Genomic DNA, 17,238 nt, shown 5'->3' on the forward strand with positions numbered 1-17,238 from the left:
GACTTCCCGACACTCCTGGACTGGCTCTTGCTTCCGGGAACCCCACACCTTGGCCACACCCTCCCCCATCCATTTCGGGGGAAACCGGCCCCTCCAACCTGGAAGTCCTTTCTCCCAGGCCTGTTGCAACAGGGGCGAATCCCCCCCAGAGGGGACGCTCCCAGGTCCTTGCCAGCCCATGGTTTTCCAATGTGCTTTTCGGTCCGGCGGTCAGGTGGGCCACCCCATGGGCCATTCACTCATTCGAGTGTCGATTCCTCTATCCGATGGCCGCTCCCCAAGCGTAGACACTGTGTCCAGCAGACAAGCCAGGGAAGCTTCGTGTCCACCACCGTGCTGGCCCCCTGCCCTCCCAGGAGCACGCCTTGCCTGGGGAGGGGTGCCCATGAAGGAGGGGAACCCCAGCCTTTGGGGGAGCTGGGGGCATCGATGGGCCCCCTCAGCGGCCTGGCCCCCCCCACCACCCCCCCCCCCCACCCGACCTCGCGTCGGTAAGCCCTCAGGCCTGCCCTTGCCCGGGTACACCCTCTTCGTGGAATCTGTGCTGCCGCTACCCTGGGAACTTTCCATCGGAAAATGTTGGGTGGGGTGGGCGGGCGGACAGGCCGGGGCAGGCCGCAGACGCACTGTGGGTGGAGGGGCTCGCCCGTCCCACACCGCAGCACGGCCTCCCTGCCCTTCACATTCTGATCTCATCCTCTACCCTCAGGCCCGGACAGTGCCTGCTGTGTGGCACCCCCCGTGCCCCCCCAGTGGCCAGGCTGTCCTCTCAGCGCCCAGGGAGTTTCCAGACCGGGTGCCCCATCTGGCCCCTGGGCCACTTCCCCTCCCCCCACTCCTTCTCAGACCTCCCGGGGGGCGGGAGGGGGGGCTCTGGGTCCTCACACCCTGTTCACGCATCTGCCTCCTGCCCAAGAGAAGGTGCCTCTGCAGAGCTAGCCAAAGGCTCATGGCTGAGGATGGGGAAGCCAGGGGCCCGGAAAGGCCTTGGAGCCGACTCAGGGCAGCCTCTGGCCCTTCCCAGGGGCACTTGGGGCCAGGGTCTGGGGCTGAGCCCGGCTCCTCCTGGGCAGGGACAGTAACAGCCACCCGGTGGGACTCCGAGATGGCCTCACCCCCCTGGTGGCAGCCTGGGCTGGCCAGGTGGCCTTCCTCCCACACAGAGTCCAGCCCTGACCTCCAGGCTGCATCACATCCCAGTCTGCCGACACGGCAGAAATTCGTAGCAAACCACGGCTGTGGGCACCGTCTTTCTCAGGACCTGTCCTCAAGGCTGCCACTGGGTTCTGGCACAGGCTACGTCCTCTTCCAAGATGTCCCTTCTCCTTGCGCATTTGAGCTGGTGCTCCCCGGGCACCCCTTCCTGAGGCCCCACCTGCCCTAGTGCCCCCGCCCCACCCAGGCCAAAGACAGGACCAGTCCTGCCAGTGCTGGCTTCTACCCCTCCAGCCACAGGCACCAGGGCCCAGGTGGTGGCGGGCTGAGCCAGAGGGTAAATGCCAACGGAGCCAGACCGGGGCCTTCCGGAAGGAACGCAGTCAGCATGAAGTCTGCAGACACAGCCCAGACTGGCCCCTCCGAGCCCCACAGCAACGACTCCCCGGCCTTTGTCGGGGTGACTCTAACTGGTGAACATGCTGTACACGCTGGGGCACGTCTGACAGGGGCAGAGAGCCCGGTGGGGCCGCGGTAGTCGGAGCCCATGTGGAGGAGCTGCCGTCAACAGGGCCTGATGCGGCCCGGAGTCCGGAGCAGCTCCCAGGTTTGGGGGGGGGGGGGCGGCAAGTCGGCTGGGGTGAGGAGGCTGAGATGGCCCGAGGGGGTCAGGAGGGAAGGAGGGAGCCCTCGGGAGGGGCCTCGGCTGCAGCTGGGAGACCAGGCCTCGCGGGGGGGGGGGGGGGGGAGCAGCTCGAAGCCCTGAGGTTCCACCTCCCGCCCCCCTGGGGCTCCAGGTGCCAGGAGGAAGGGGCTGCCACGGGACGGGGTCGTCTCCCGGGGGAGCCCAACCGGGCACAGCCCCACTTATCTCCTCCTTGATTGGCAGCAGGTGTGTGTTAAAATAAGAAGGGGAGAAGACGTGACAAGAGTCACCCTTTGTGTCACCGGTGCGTGTGTCTCTGTGAGAGAAGAGCCCAGAGTCTGGGGGAACCTGAGATCCAAGGGCCCGCACCCCTGTCCCGGCTGCCCCCCCTCCCCCCACTGAGCTGGAGGAGAAGGTGGCAGGCCCAGGCAGAGGCCCCCGCGGTCCCCTGGAGGGACGGGCACACCCTAGGCTTTTGTCAGTCACCAAAAGCCCAACTCCAACTGCCTACAGAAGGGAGCACGTCTTTCCTGAGCTGGCCGGGCCACGCGAGGAGCAAACACACACGTTCTCCGTCCATCCCAGGCTGCCTGACGCCCACCCGCCTTCCTCCTTCCGAGCACATTGAAAGGCACACTGCCCAAAAGTCACAGCATGTCGTGCTCAAGCACCCCCCCGCCCCCCACCGCAGGGTGGCCATGTGGCGTTCCAGCCGCTCACACGACCCTGCTCCCGAAGCCGTGCTCCCCGCCATCGAGTGGCCTCCTCCTCCCGTCCGGCAAGCGGTGGACCAGAGCCAGGCAGGCGGCACTGAAGTCTCGGCACGGGGCACGGGCCGCGGCACAGCCTACATCCTGTCCGACGGAAGCAGCCAGGACTCGTGTGCCGGGGACAGCCGGTGCCTCAGGGGGACCGTCGCCTTGACCTGACACCGTGAGCCGAAGATGCCCCTTCTGGTGGCCGCTCGCGAGCCGACAACTCCAGCACGTGGCTCGCCCGGTAGGTGAGCAGCTCCCAGAACCTCTTTGCCAGCCTCAGGCCTCACTTCCGGTACCGTCCCCCTGAGAGCTGGGTGGGGCCGGCCCACTGCAGCCTGTCATTCCAGGGCCACCACCAGCCGGAACTTTTTCCGGCCGTCCAGGCAGCCCACCGCCTCGGCCCAACCTTGAACGACTTGAAAGAGACACAGGGGCAGGAGGCACAGTCACTTGCCCGGGCCTGGGCCGAGTTTATCACACCTTTCCTGAGCAGGGGAGGCCTCTGCGTCCCCCGCCCGACTTCATCTGGGGCCATGACTAGCAAAGCCCGTTCCTTCAGGCTGCAGGTGACAGAATCTCTCAGAGAAGGCAGTTCGGGCAGAAAAGGAGCTTGGCAGCTCCCATGCATGAGACGCCAGGCAAGTGAGCCTTCAGGACCGGCTCGATCCAGTCCACCGGAGAGGGCCACGCTGTTTCCTCCCGCTCTGGTGGCTATCGTTTCTGCCGTTTGGTTGCCTTCTCAGGCTCTGTGAGGCACGGGTGATGGCCCTCGGTGCACCTCGTCATGACGGGAAGAAAGGAACCTACTTGCCTCGGCCACAAATTCTAGAAACGGTCACACTGACTGCCACTGGGACCTCTGCTGTTCGGGGCTGAATTGTGTCTCCAAGAAAGATGTGGAAATCCTAACCCGGCACCTGTCAATCTGACCTTACTTGGAAGTGGGGTGTTTGCAGGTGACGCGACCAAGTAAAGATGAGGTCATCAGGGTCCCTAATCCCGTGTGACCGGTGCCCCACAAGAGAACATGTGAACACGACACGTGAAGGCAGAGACACAGGCGGGGACGATGCAGTGTGGTGACGGACGCGGAGGCGAAGCGATGCGTCCCCGGGCCAAGGGTTGGCGGCAAGGCGCCGGCACCGGGAGACGCGGGCAGAGCCCGGCACACAGGCCGCAGCACCTGCGTTTTGGGCTCCGGCCTCCAGAACCGGGAGGGGACATGTTCTAATCCCAAGGCTCCCGGTTTGTGGCCCTCCGTCACGGCCGCCCCGGGAGACGGACACACGTGCGCACCTGAGACGCGATCATGGTGGCCCGGCCTCCGTGCCACGCCGGAGCTGGGATGAGGTCATGCAGCCCGAAGGCGGAGAGGGTGCGGCTCCGGGAGAAAAACCCGAGGTGTGCTGACCAGGGAGGGCGGGGAGGGTGCCGCCGGGGCTGGGGCACACGGCCGAGACTTGGGCCTCGTCGGGCGGGCCTGGGGCTACAGGTGGGCCGTGACCTCCAGGGCTGGCCGCTGGGCAGGGGTGACCCCATCTCAGCCGAGGCCAAAAGAGGGCCACTGTGATGGCGGCTCAGACGCAGGATTCCTTCCCGGGCTCCTGCCCGCCTTAGACCGCGTCCCGGAGAAAGCGGGAGCTGGCGGCCAAGCCCGAGGCTGGGGGGGGGGGGGGGCGCAGGGTTGGGGTGGGCGGGGGGGACACAGGAAGATGTGAGAGGAGCAGCGGCCGCAGATTCCACACTTGTGCTCTGAGGCTCTACTGGCTGGAGGAGGCTTCATGCGGCTGCAGAGAGCAGAGGGCAGCACGAGGAAGACGCTCTGAGCCCCTGACCCGCGGCCGAGAAAATCCGTCGGCAAGGGAGCCGATGCGCCTTCTCGTTGGCCTGAACCAGGCCTTCGTGGGCCAGCAGGGCTCGGCCCACGCCCCCACGTGCTCACGGCCTTCGCACACGCCGTTCCCTGTTCTCCGTCGTCCGTCCATCTCCACCTTCGGGATTGGGAGGTGTCTGAACAGAGCTCCCGCGCGATCACCTGGTCCCGCGCACGGGAGGTGTCGGAGGACCGGCATGGAGCTCCGTGGTCCCAGACCACGGGGGACCTGTGGGCCTCGCTGGGACCGAGGGCGGGAGCGCGCTGCCCCGAGGCAGGGTGTAATGTGCATTCCGACCCATCCCAGTGGACGCAGACCACTCGGGCTTCTCTTCCTCCAAGCGTTCCAGGGCTCAGAGGGAGACTCGCCCACGCAGGATTCTGCAGGAGACGACCTCAAACCCAGGAGCCACCTGATGGCAAAGGAGGCGACGCAGCGGGCGGGAGACGTGGGACCCTGCCGTCCTCCACACGGACACGGCCCCAGGGTGGTTGGAACCGCCTCTAGAATCAGCTGGTGAGGCCGGGCGCTGTTCTCCGAGGCGGCTGTAGGTCTCGAACCCATAACCACGCTGCGTACAGGCGGGCTGTGTGCGTCTGGGCGTGACGGGGTGGATGCGGGCATGGCCCACTCGTCACCACTCCCGTGGCCCCTGGGAGCCGTGACTCTGTGCCTCCCATCCTGCCCTGCAGGTCCAGAGGTGCTGGTTCAGGGGGGGTTGCTTCCTCCGGGGGGACAGCGGGGTCACACTGCTCCTACACCGCCGCCTGGTTCCTTTGGGGTCCGCGTGCCAGTAGGCCAGCAGGCGGAGAGAGGAGCTACCATTCTGTAGAGGGTGGTGGCTGCTGCTGGCCGGGGCCGGGGAGTGTGGCCTGGGTCCGGAGCACGGAGGGGCCCCCTGAGACGCTACTGGCGACACGGGCCGGTCTTACCTACACGTGGCAAGGACCGCCACCTTGACTCGGCGCCGGGCCAGCGAGGGAACAGGAAGACGGGCCTCTAGGGCGGAGGGGCGGAGAGTCAGCTGTGGCTTTGGGACCAAATGTGGTGCAGGTGCGCCAGCTCACCCGCCCGGCGGTTCTGGGGAGGAACCTTCCCTCCGTGTGGCAGCATCTGGCTGAAGTCTGTTTCCCTTGCCTCAAAAGCTCCAACAGAGGGACCCCTGGTGGCTCAATCAATCGGCGGAGCGTCTGACTGTTGATTTCGGCTCAGGTCGTGATCCCAGGGTTATGGGATCGAGCCCCGTGTCGGACTCTGTGCCGAGCGTGGAGCCTACTTGGGATTCTCTCTCTCTCTCCCCACCCCGCCCTCTCTCTTAAAGCAAACAAATGCTCCATGAGAAACCGGTGCAAGTCCCCGTGACTTATCATGGCACCAGGCACACAGCAGGGGCACAATTAATGTTGAGTTCATCAGTGAATCCAATTGGGTGTGGAGGCACCTGGGTTCCCGCCGGGGTACTGGGCCGGCACGTGTCTAGGATCACGGCCTGTGCTTTGCCCCCTCGGCGCCTGCCCCTGCCCACGGCTCTCCCCGCGGTGGACGAGCTCCCGTCTCCCAGCCTGGACTCCACCGTCGGCCCACGTAGTTCGGGCTTGGGCTGCCAGCCACACTCTCAGACCCTGGATGTTGAGGACGTGGTTCAAGTTGAGCAGATACACCAGGCTGTTGGTGGCCGCGGCTACCGTGGTGGGTCCGTGGAGATCACTGCCTCTGACCTCTTCGGGCCACATCTGGTCCCCTTCTTCCTAGGGCCCCCCGTTATCCTTCCAATGCAGAGTCCCGGATTGCTTCCAGGGGGAACACAGCAGACAGCGAGCCGTCCTAAACAGTGGTCTTGGGGCTGACATGGGGTGCGGGGCAGTGGGGGCCCCTCACTCTCTGGGGGGAGAGGTCCCCTGCCTCCCAGGACCCAGGACAAGCTGGCTGGCTGGGTCGACTGAGTGCTGGGGCTCCAGGTGATGGTGAACCACACGCATCTTCTAACTTGGAAGCTGGTTAAGAAATAAGACACAGGCACAGAGAGGCAGAGATAGAAAGGTCCATTGCCTGCCACTGAATTGAGGCCACAGCTCCCATCGGCTCATTTTGCTGCCCTGAGCCCCTTCCCCAGCTGGAGGTGGCATAGCATCCCGGTGCCGCCCTCTCCCCAGCTGCACTGGAAGGGAGGACACTGTGTGTCCCGCGGACTGGTCTCCCTCACCCCCCCCCCCCCCCCGGGATGCCCCCTCTTCCCCAAGGTGGGAGCCCCCCTCTCAGAGGGTTAAGTCCGCGGTGGAGTTCAGAGGCTGTGGGCCGGAGCTGTCTCTACAGCCCTGGACAGACGTCCCCCCTCCCTGGCTGGAGGCGTGGACTCAGGCTGAGAAAGTCACTAGACCGGGTGGGCGGATGATCACAACATTGACAAACGTCCCCAGGGGAGGCCAGCCCTTCCCTGAGGCTCTTTCGCCCTAAGCAGCCTGTCAACACTGCTGATGAGCACCCCCTGAGCGAGGAAGGTTCTTCCGAAGCCAGGTGCCCGTATGCCGTCCCCAACGTCCCTGGGACCTCACCCTGAGCGCTCAGAGCCGCGTCAGACCCGGGAGGCTGAGGCAGCACCCACACCCACGTGACTTTTGGAATGAACTCGAGCAGCACTGTGGATCGCACGGGGGATGGGCTGGGGCGCCTGGCCACGCTCGGGTGTGAGTGGGTCCTGCACTGGGGGTGTTCCCACCCCGCCAAGGTGGTCCCTGCCTCCTAGGCACCCTGCTGGGACTCTACAAGCTGCTGGCTCTGGGACCCAGGCCCCTGCGTGGGGGGCGTCCCCTCCTTGAGGCTGTCAGAAGGGGGCTGCTTGCTCTGGGGTCTGTGCTGTGCCGGCCTCATTTGTGGTTGGTCCCTGCCAGGCTAAGATGGGCCTCTCCCAGTGGCCACAGCCTTGCAGGGCCTCCGTCCCGGCCATCATCACCTATGACATGCAGATGGGACACCAGTTCCCAGCTTCCCCCCGGCCACGCGGCTCCTCCCTACCAGGACTCAGGAGAAGCCTTGGTCGGGTCCTCGGAGGGGGCGGGTGCTCGGAGGGGGGCGGGTCCTCGGAGGGGGGCGGGCCCTCGGACGGGGCGGGTCCTGGGACGGGGCGGGTCCTGGGACGGGGGCGGGTCCTCGGAGGGGGGCGGGTCCTCGGACGGGGCGGGTCCTCGGACGGGGCGGGTCCTCGGACGGGGCCAGTCACTTACGAAGAGGACTCGTCTGCTGGGACCTGCCTTGCCAAGGGCACCGGAGGCTGCACGCAGGTCTCTCCTTGCAGGGACAGCAGGCCCCGTCCAAGCGGCTGTGTCCTAAGGCAGAGCCAGGACAGCCTGCACAGCCTGCTCAGAGGGGTCGGTCTGAGGGACCCCCAGAGAATGGCGATGGCCTCCGAAGAAATTCACCAAGCTCGCGCCTCCCAGGTTTGTGTGCGAGTCACAGTGGTGTTTATCCTCTGCTCTAAGATGAGTTTGCCCTCTAAGATGAGGGCACGTGAGGCTGGCAGGCACTCGCTCCTCGGAGTCCTGTGAGGCTGGTGCTGTCCGTGTGTCTCACCCACCTCGCCTCGCCCTGGCGTCAGTCCTCACGGGGCAGGGCTCTTGTACCCACACGCCAGGCAGGAAGAAGAAAGAGTCCAGGGGCTGAACGAGACCCACCCCCCCCCCCGCCGCCGTCCCAGCTTTGTGTCTCCCAAGATGCAGAATGGAATAACCCCCCGAGCGGAGACACAGCAGGTTGACCAAAGTCACAGGTGCACTCAGCTGAGGTCCCAGACGATCCTGGGGGTGTCCCTGCACCCACACCTGCGCTCTTAAGCAGAGACTTGATTGAGGGTCTCTCTGCACTGCCAGGCTGGCGAGGGTGGAGGTTAGAGAGGGTGCAGGCGTCATCAGAGGCCAGTTCAGGAGCCACAGCCCATCCCCAGCACCAGGCAGCGAGCGGCTGTGGGAAGGAGGGGACGCTGGGCGGCACGTCGTGGGACCATCTCCAGGCTGCAGGCCCTGCGTGCAAAGCGGGACAGGACGGTCACAGAATGCGGCTTTTCGCCTCGTTTCCCGAGGCTGCCGTCACGATGACCACAAACAGCAGAAGTCACCCTCCCACCATCTGGGGACCAGACTCTGGACCCAGGTGTCAGGGCCGCGGTCCCCCAGACCACTCCGGGATGGGGGGACGCTGCCCGCCCCCTCCAGCTTCTGGGGCCCCAGTGTCCCTGGCTTGTGGCTGCATCCCTCAGTCTCTGCCTTGGTCTCCACGTGGCCTCTTTTTACCTCTGTGTGTCTCTCACAGTGACACCTGTCGTTGGATTTAAGGCCCACCTGGATAATCCAGGACGGGGTCACCTCAAGAGCCTCTGTCCACTTGCACCCCTGCTAAGACCTTCGTCCTACATTCACAGATAAGGGATTAGGGTGGAGGTGCATCGGGACCTCGGCTCTGCCCGGCGACGAGTGTGAGTAGGACCGGTGCCCAACTCTCGCCCGAGGCCCGGGCACTCCCCGTTACAGCCCCTCTGGGGGGTGGGGGTGGCAAAGGACTGAGGGGGCGTCCGCGGGCACCTTCCGCAGGGACCGGGCCGCGGTGGGGCTGCTCGGGCCAGTCTGTGGTTCTGATGCAAATCAGGGGGGCCCTAAGGGTTGCCCATTTATTTTAGTTCTGAGGGTTTATGGTTGAGGGGACAACCCTGGGGACCCTGGTGGGCCCTGAGGCCCGAGTCCCTCTTTCCTCTGGCCGCTGGGGTCCCACCACCCGCACAGCAGCCAGAGAGCAGGAGGGAGAGGGGGCAGGGCGTGACGAACCTCAGTTACACACTCCCCGCCACCCGCAGATCTGCGCGGGGGACAGCCTGTGCGCGCTTCCAGCCCTAAACCAGCTTCCGTCTCCGTCACACGCGTGTCCCGCGGGTCGGGCTGCTCACCTGTGTCAGCAAGCCCTGTCCTCAGGGGCCGTGCCCCCTCCCGCAGAACCGGAGGAGCTCCTGGCGCAGGGAGGGGACTGTGGACTCCAGGCACCCGCGTGAGGAGCCCTGGGGACGCGGGGGGCGTGGGGACGCACGGGTGAGCCCGGGGACTGGCCCAAAGCCGTGGTGCAGGCAGCTGGGCAGGAAAAGGAGACACAAACACAAAAGGAAACGCCAGTGCAGTGGACGTGGAGGCGAAGATCCCAACACGGAGGTGCGGGGACTCCGGAAGGCGGGATGAACGGACCCAACAGTGTTGGGAGGAAGATGGAGCTCAGCTTGCAGAGTCAGGGAAAAAGGACGGGATCACAGAAGAGACGAGGAGAAGTGGGCCTGACACACGACGGTGGGACTCAACGGTATCCAAGACAAGAGGAAGCTTCTACAGCCATTGGGAGAGGAAGACGAGGCCTTCGTGTGGGCCAGGCTCATGCGGGACGCTGGATGCCAGACAACAGTGTGCTGTTGTCACGCACGAAGCGGGGTGGGGGGTGGGGGCGGGGAGGTCTTTGGGCCTTAGATTTGCCCAAATCTATCCAGCCACTCAACTGTGGTCACAATAACGACATTCTCAGATGGCCCAGTCCTCCCATGGAGAGAGCATTTGGAGCTGACAGGAAGAAGGAAATAAGGAAAGAAACCAATGGACGGGGTAGGGGACAATGGACTGAAGATAAGGGCACGGCCAGAAGAACCCAGAGACAAGGCTCCGTGATGTTGCCCTTGAAGGTGAACGTGGGGCCGGGAGGAGGCCAGCCGCCCTGCCCCGTGGGAGGACACGCACCCATAGACAAGGGAAATGAACAGGAGTGTGAATCTTTGGTTTAATACAATTTATTTTACTTTATATTAGAGAGAGAGAGAGAGAGCGGGCAGGGGAGAAGGGCGGAGGGAGAGAGAGAATCCCAAACAGGCTCCACGTTCAGCCCAGATCCCTGACCCTGGGATCATGACCTGGGCCGAAATCAAGAGTCAGATGCTCAACCGACTGAGCCGCCCAGGCGCCCCCCATATATTTCTTTTAGAAATCAGTGAAATTAGATTTATTCAATAGGAAGCAGAGAAGTAAATAGAACAGATGTAATAACGTGGCGGAAATCAATCCGAACGTGCCAGTAGGTACACGACGCGGAGTGCGTTAAACTCACCATTAAGGGATTCTTGGACTGGACTCGAAAAAAAGCACCAACAAGATCCAACATGTGGTCTGCAAGGACCAGCCTTGAAAAGCCGTTTGAGCCAAAGAAAGCTGTCCTGATCTGTGACCCAGGCAGGGCTTTCTGGAAAGGAACGGGGCTGCTGTGTGTGCTGATTAACGGAGCAGCAGAACAGGGGGCGCCCAGCAGCCCCTCGGGATCTGTAAGAAACGCAGGGGCACCCACCAATGGCACACGTCTCGAGGAACTGCTTGTTCGGAAAGACGAAAACTGAAGGCACATACCGGAGCCTCAGCGAAACAACTAAATACGACTCGTCGGACAGATACGTCCTGTAGACACAGCACGCCTGCTTTTTGAGTCCGTAGGGAACGTTTCTGCCCAAATATCAGGCCACAAAGAAGTCTTAGAACATCCCAAACAGTCAATGACTAAAGATTTAAACAAGATTTCTTTAAAAATCAAGCCATTTGAATACCTAGATATGATGGACACATTCCTAGAGATATGTATCAAAATTGGAAAATAAGAGAGACTGTCAGGGGTGCTGGGGTAGCTCAGTCGGTTAAGCATCTGACTCTTTTTTTTTTTTAAGTATATTTATTTACTTTGAGAGAGAGAGAGAGCACAAGTTGGGGAGGGACAGAGAGGGAGAGAGGATCTCAAGCAGGCTCCAAGCTGTCAGTGCAGAGCCTGATGTGGGGCTTGAACTCATGAACCCTGAGACCATGACCTGAGCCAAAGTTGGATGCTTCACTGACTGAGCCACCCAGGCGTCCCAAGCATCCGGCTCTTGATTTCAGCTCCAGTCATGATCTCACAGTTTGCGGGTTCAGTCCCCACTATCAGCACAGGGCCTGCTTGGAATTCTCTCTCTTCCTCTCTCTCTGCCCCTTCCCTTCTCCTCTCCTCTCCTGTCCTCTCCTGTCCTCTCCTCTCCTCTCCTCTCCTCTCCTCTCCTCTCCTCTCCTCGCCTCCCCTCCCCTCCCCTCCCCTCCCCTCTCCTCTCCTCTCTCAAAATAAATAAATAAAATCTTTAAAGATAAACAAAGTCTTAAAACCCCAACTGGTTTCTCACCCATCTGATTCCAGTTAGCTCTGTGTGCCAGAGGACACGCCCTCAGATCTCTGAAGACTTGATAATCCCTTTCCACTTTGCAAATCCCGTTCTCCTTTTCTTGACTTAATCGTGAACACTTCAGCCCCATCCAGAACCTTTAGTGTCTTTATCTGGAGCCATTTTGTTACCCGAGAAGATTTACCAGGTGCTCGCCTAACCCATCAGGGATCAAGTGTGGGTACGCTGTGCTCCCCTGACTTAATCCTTGACTTAAGGCTGAGGTGTATAATAGGCTTCTGTCACTCGAGGTGCTCCTGTCCACGGCTGAGGAGCAGTTGTCTCTTGCAACTTTCTAAGTCCCTGAAATCAGGCACTGGCTTCCTTTCCCTTTATCTTGCTCGCAAACCAGCCCGTGCTTGTCTGGGCATCTCGCCGTCTCTCTCAAAATAGAATTCACTGTCATGAAAGTCACCCCTTTAAAAGCGTACAGTTGTTTTTTATTTTTTTTAGCATATCCCAAGGCTCAGCGACCATCAGGACCAGCCAATTCCACAACATTCCGCCATTCCTAAAGAAACCCCATACACTTTAGCAGGGACGGTCGCCTATGTTCTGTCTCTATGGACTGGCCTCCCCGGGGCGCTTCCTGCGAATGGGCTCGGACCATATATGGTTTGCGTCCGACTTCTTTCACCCTCCCATCGCGTTGTGAAGGTCCATCCCCGCGGTAGCAGGTGTCAGCACCCCTTCCTTTTTAAGGCTGACTAATATTCCGTTGTGTGGATCCACGACATTTCCTTTGTCCGGTCGTCGGCCGATGGGCGGATTGTTCGCACTTTTTCGGTGTTACGAATAAAGCAGCCATGAACGTTAGTGAGTTTTTGTAGGGACGTGTGTTTGCAATCCTCTTAAGTTCACTCCTCGATTCCTAGGAGTGGGACTCCTGGGTCCTATCGTCAGACTGTTTCCCCCAGTGGCCGCACCGTCTCGCATTGCCACCAGCAGCGTAGGAGGGTCCCCGCGTCTCCATATCCTCTCTAGTGCTTGTTCACCTGCTACCCTCTGTTCGTCCGTTTTAAGTTCCGGCTGTCCTCGTAAAGTGGCATCGCACTGTGGTCTTGATTTGCACTTCCCTAACGACTGATGACATTGACGTCTTCGCCGTGCTCCTTAGACACTTGTGTGTCTCCTTTGGAAAAATGTCCACTCAAATCCTTTGCCTTAAAAATCTCTTTCTGTCGAGCTGTAAGTGTTCTTTATGATTCTAAGTACAAGACTCTTATCAGACAGGCGATTTCCAAATATTTTCTCCCATTATGTGGGTTATCTTTTTCCTTTCTGGATGGTGTCCTTCAAGGCACAGGAAGTTTTCATTTTGATGAAATCGAATGTCTTTTTTCTATGGTTGCTTATGCGTTTGGTGTCTTTGTAAGAAACCATTCTTTTTTAATTTTTAATTTTTATTTGTTTGGGGGGGGCATGAGCTGGGGAGGGACACAGAGAGAAAGAGGGCGGGGGGAGGGGGGGAGAGAGAGAATCCCAAGTGGGGAGCCTGCCAGTGCGGAGCCTGATGCGGGGCTCGAACTCACAAGCCATGAGATCGTGACCTGAGCTAAAATCTAAGTCGGGCGTTTAACCGACTGAGCCACCCAGGCGCCCTTGTAAGAAACCACTGTTAATTCCAGGTAACAAAAATGTATGTCTCTGTTTCTTCTAAGAGATTAGTAGTTTGGCTCTTACATTTTGGTCCATTTTGAGTCCATTTTTGTATGTGATGTGAAGCAGATGTCTAGCTTTGTTCTTTTGCATGAGGCTGTCCAGTCGTCCCAGCACCATCTGTTAAAAGATTACTCTCTCAAGTCTTGATTATTTTCCAGTAACCAATATGTCTGTCCTTAGGCCAGGATCACACTGTTGATTTGTAGCAGGTTACTGAATCTTTGTGGTAAACTGTGGTACGGAATTCGTAGTAAACTTTTAAATCGAGAAATGTGAATCCTGCAATTTTGTTGTTTTTGAAGATTGTTTGGCCATTCTGAGTCTCCTACAGCTTCACAGGAATTTTAGGATTAGCTTATCCGTTGTTTTTAAATGTTTATTTAATAAAGAGAGATAGGGAGTGAGCACACGTGGGGGAGGGGCAGAGGGAGAGAGAGAATCCCAAGCAGGCCCCTCCCCGCCCCCCCTCCGCCGCCGCCGCCACCAGCACAGAGCCCAGTGCAGGGCTCAAACCCATGAACCGGAGACCATGTCTGGAGCCGAAATCAAGAATCAGATGCTCAACCAACCGACGCACCCAGGCGCCCTAGCCTGTCCATTTTTGCCGAAAAGCACAGCTGGAAATGTTGGAGATTGCACTGACTCTGCAGATGAACTTGGGGATCGGTGCCATCTACTGATGGGAAATCTCTGATCCCTGAACACAAGATGACTTTCCATTTATTTAGATCTTTTCTAATTTCTTTCAACAACACTTTATAGTTTCCAGTACACAACCACTTCTTTGGCTAAACTTATTACTAAATATTTTATTGTTTTTAATGCTCTTCTTAATGGGATTTTTTTCAGTTTCATTTTGGATTGTTCCTTGTTAGTATGAAACACAGCCGAGTTTTGTACGTTGATCTCATATCTCAAGTCTCGCCAAACTCGCTTCTTACAGCTACCAGTTTTCTGGCGTGCTTTCTAGTGTTTTCTATATTTAAGATCATGTCATCTACAAAGAGAAATGCCTTTACTTCTTCCTTTCCAATCAGGATGACTTTGGGTTATTTTCTCGCCTAATTGCCTGGCTGGCATCTCCTGCACAGGTTGAACAGGAGAGGTGAAAGTTGGTGCCCTTGTCTGGCTCCTGATCTTGGAAGGAAAGCTGTCCTCCCTCCACCATCAAGTATGATGTTCCCTGTGGGTTTTTCCTAGATGCCCTTTATCGGGTGGAGAAACTTCCCTACTCTTTCTGCTTTGCTAAGTGTTTTGGTCATGGACAGATGCTATGTTTTGTCAAATGCTCTTATTCTATCTGTTGATGATCATGTGGTTTCCTCCCTCTATTTATTTAATATGGCGCGTTACATTGATTAACTTTCATTTGTTGAACACAACTTGCAATCCTGGGATATTTTCCAGTTGTTACTGGGAATAATCCTTTTTAAATGCTGGTGGGTTTGGGTTGCTAGTATTTTGTGGAGAATTTTTGCATCCATGTTCATAAGGGATATTGGTCTGTAGTTTTCTTTTCTTGTGATGTCTTTGTCTGGTTTTGTTATCATGGTAATGCTGGCCTCTTAGATTGAGTTAGTGAGTCTTCCCTTTTTGAAAGCTTATGACAAACTGATGTTGATTCTTCATTAAACTTCTGGTGGACTTTGGTAGTAAAGTCATCTGGGCTTTTAATGAGAGAAGATTTTTAGATTGCGATCTCTCTTCACCTGTTTCAGGTCCACTGTAAGAGTAGAAATTTTCTATTTCTGGGGCACCTGGGGGGCTCAGTCGGTTAAGCACCCGACTTCGGCTCAGGTCATGATCTCGTGGTCGGCGGGTTTGAGCCCCGCGTCGGGCTGTGTGCTGCTGACAGGTCAGAGTCTGGAGCCTGCTTCCGATTCTGTGTCTCCCTCTCTCTCTGTCCCTCCCCTGCTCATGCTCTCTCTCTCTCTCTCAGAAATAAATAAAAACATTTTTTAAAAATTTTAAAACAAAATTTCTAGTTTATATCTTTCTAGGAATTATTTCATTTCATCCAGATCATCTAATGTGTTGGCATATGGTTGTTCATAGTATTTCCTTATAATCATTTTTATTTCTGTAAGGTCAGTAGTAATGTCCCCTTTTTCATACATGATTTTAGTGATTTCAGTCTTCTCTTTTCCTCTTGGTCTGTCTAGCTAAAGGCTTTTCTATTTTATTTATCTTTTCATTTAATGTTTATTTATTTTTGAGAGAGTGAAAGCAGGAGAGGCGCAGAGAGAGGGGGACAGAGGATATGAAGTGGGCTCTGTGCTGATAGGCTGACAGCAGTGAGCCTGATGTGGGGCTCGAACTCACCAACTATAAGGTCATGACCTGAGCTGAAGTTGGACTCTCAACTGACTGACCCACACAGCGCACCTATATATCTTTTTAAAGAACCAACTTTTGGTTTCATTGATTTTTTTTCCTACTGTTTTTCTATTCTCTGTTTCCGTTCTAATCTTTACTATTCCCATCCTTCTGCCTGCTTTGAGTTTAGTTTACTCTTCTCTACCTTCTTAAGGTGAAAGATTAGTTTATTAATTTGAGGTGTTTGTTATTTTCAGTGTAGGTGTTTAAAGATATCAATTTCTCTGAGCACTGCTTTTGCCGTATCCCATAAGTTTTGGTCCGTTGTGTTTTTGTTTTTAGTCTTTTCAAAGTACTTTCTAATTTCCCTTGGAATTTCCTCTTTGACCATTAGTAATTTAGGAGTGTGTTGTTTAATTTCCACAGAAGTGTGAATTTTCCAAATTTCTTTCTTTCTGATGATTTGCAATTTCATTCTATTTTGGTCAGAGAATATTTTTTGCATGATTTCAATCCTTTTAAATTTACTGAGACCTATTTCATGGCCTAACATGCGGTCTGTCCTGGAGAATGTTTCACATACACTTGAGAAGATTGTGTATCCTTTTGTTGTCGGGTGGAAAATTCTATTATGCCTGTTAGGTCTAGTTGGCCTGTAGTGGTTTTCATGTCTTCTCTTTCTTTGCTGATCTTCTAATTGTTCTATCCATTATGAAAGTTGGGTATTAAAGCTTCCAACTATTATTGTTTTTTTTTTTCCAACCAAAAGGTCTCACATATTTATTACTGAACCAACTCACTGGAGCAGAAGCTTAGCAACAGAGGAAATCATTTCCCTGGTAAAACATGTCTGTTATTCAGGTAGTAGGGATGTTACAGAGCCATCGGACAGGAACACGTGACGTTCCTGCAGCATAAGTATGTGTGCTGTCTCATGTGCGATCCCTTAGAGACCCAGCTTGGTTCTTTTCCAATGCCTCCTCTTGGAGTTCTGCCTGATTTAATTGCCAATTTTCATCCAAATCCACTGGGCAATGGGCCCATTCTGCTTTTGTTTCTTGGCCAGGAATCGCTTAATCCTGAAAGTCTTGTGAGAAAACATGGCGAGGAACAGTCAAGCGCACACACCACGGTGGTGGGAAAAAGGCGAGAGCTCCAACTATTATTGTTAAATTGTAAGTTTCTCCCTTTAAAGGTTTTGTCAGTTTTTGCTTCATGTATTTTGAGGCTTTGTCGTTGGGTGCATATATGTTTATAAATATCGTGTCTTCTGGATTGAGTGACACTTATATCATTATAAGATGTTATAAGACAATTTCCATATGTTTTGTGAGCATCAACTTAGAGTTACATTGCTTCTGTAGCCGTCCTATAAGTCAGGGAGGAAAAAAAGCAGTTATAAACAAAAACTACTCATATGCTGTCTTTTGTATTTATCTTTGCACATAGCTGTACTGGTGTTCTGAATTTCTTCATGTGAATCTGAATCATTGTCTAGTGTCTTTTCATTTCAGCCCAAAGGACTTGCTTTAGTATTCCCTGTAGGTCAGATCCACTAACAACAAACTCTCCCCTCTTTGG

General features: G+C 56.5%; 1 pseudogene; it reads right to left on the reverse strand.

Annotated features, from left to right (window-relative positions):
• Positions 1-16,603: 16,603 nt before the first annotated feature.
• On the reverse strand, positions 16,604-16,759 carry LOC102968893 (annotated as a pseudogene).
• Positions 16,760-17,238: the final 479 nt, after the last annotated feature.

The sequence above is a fragment of the Panthera tigris genome, chromosome F2, assembly GCF_018350195.1.
Source record: "Panthera tigris isolate Pti1 chromosome F2, P.tigris_Pti1_mat1.1, whole genome shotgun sequence".
Taxonomy (NCBI): domain Eukaryota; kingdom Metazoa; phylum Chordata; class Mammalia; order Carnivora; family Felidae; genus Panthera; species Panthera tigris.